The 1,402-nt window shown below is 55.5% G+C and overlaps 2 protein-coding genes across 2 annotated transcripts in view; both read left to right on the top strand.

Moving 5' to 3' along the window:
* Positions 1-1,402, top strand: part of LOC108244131 (NLR family CARD domain-containing protein 3) — a 1,204,881-nt gene that overhangs the window by 16,607 nt on the left and 1,186,872 nt on the right. The window lies entirely within an intron of this gene.
* Positions 1-1,402, top strand: part of LOC108248495 (protein NLRC5) — a 16,573-nt gene that overhangs the window by 262 nt on the left and 14,909 nt on the right. The gene's annotated exons all lie outside the window — the stretch shown is intronic.

Below are 1,402 nucleotides of genomic sequence, written 5' to 3'. Positions count from 1 at the left end.
GGACGGCGACGCCTCTCAGCCAGTCTCCGAGGGGGTCGCGGACGGCGACGCCTCTAAGGAACTTCCCGGGTACCACGCCTTGCAGCCTCCAGGGTCATCATGCCCTTTGTGGTGTTGGCCCCTAGGACCCTTGGGGCTGTTAGACTGCCCTGCTCCTGCCACTACAGGAGGGTCTGACAGGACGCCTCACTCCTCTCTGCTCCGCTCTCGCCTGCCTGATCGACACCTGATCCGGCCGCTTGGACTTTTGTTCCACCGTGGGCGGCGCCCGGGCCGTCCCCCTAGACTTTTGCCTCTCCGAGGACGGCGCCCGGGCCGTCCCTCTAGACTTTTGCCTCTCCGAGGACGGCGCCCGGGCCGTCCCCCTAGACTTTTGCCTCTTCGAGGACGGCGCCCGGGCCGTTCCCCTAGACTTTTGCCTCTCCGAGGACGGCGCCCGGGCCGTTCCCCTAGACTTTTGCCTCTCCGAGGACGGCGCCCGGGCCGTCCCCCTAGACTTTGGGTCCGCAGTGGACGGCGTCCGGGCCGCCCCCCTGAAATTGTCCCTTACGGCCCTTTATTTTTGGGTATTTGTCTGTTTCCCCAGTCTTGCTGGTCGGTTTTTTTTTATTAGTCTTTGCTTGTTTTTTGCGCTTGCCCACCATCCTGTATTTTTGTTGTTCCCCCTCCACCCTCCCGAGCTAGGTTTTTTGTTAGGGACGTCAAGGGCCGTCCCTTGAGAGGGGGGTAATGTTAGGATGTAAGGTTTTTGAATTATGTTTTGTCTTTGTTTCAGTTAGAGTTTATTGTTTGTGTTTTTTGTCTCTTCCCTGTGCCTCAGCCAACATTCACTTCTCCTCAGTCACTCTCTCTCCCTTCCCCATTCTCACCCATCTACACCTGCCTCTAGCTCCTTAATAATCTCACCTGTGCCCACTTCCACTAATCACCCTCTGCCTTTAAAAACCCGGTCACTTCTCTCACTATCCGCTGGTTCATTGTCAATTTCTTGTCTCCCTGATGTGCTGTTCCGTTTGCTCATGCCTTCTCGTCTCCCAGTGGTTTATCTTGTCTCAGGTCTGTTCAGGTTTTGTTTAGTTCGTTAAGGGTTTTTGTATTTAGTTTAGGTTTTGCTGCCACGTCAGCCTTTGTTTTTGGGTTTGCCTTTTATTTTAAAATAAATTAGTTTTTTATTATCACCATGAGTCTGCGCTCTGGGTTCGCCTCCTTCCACCCCGCTCTTGACAGAATGAACCAGCCAAAAGAGAACCCTGCAGACTCCAACATTGGTGAGACCCTCTCTCCGGGGGAGAAGACCAGGATTCTGGCCGAGCTGCGGGAGGAGCACCCGCTTGCCTTCCTGGATGGCCCCTTGTCTTCTGCCGTGGTTCCCCCCCGATTCCGTGGCCACTGTCGACGTGGG

Source organism: Kryptolebias marmoratus, linkage group LG23, assembly GCF_001649575.2.
Source record: "Kryptolebias marmoratus isolate JLee-2015 linkage group LG23, ASM164957v2, whole genome shotgun sequence".
In the NCBI taxonomy this organism is placed as follows: Eukaryota; Metazoa; Chordata; class Actinopteri; order Cyprinodontiformes; family Rivulidae; genus Kryptolebias; species Kryptolebias marmoratus.
This window is presented reverse-complemented; position numbering and strand designations above follow the sequence as displayed.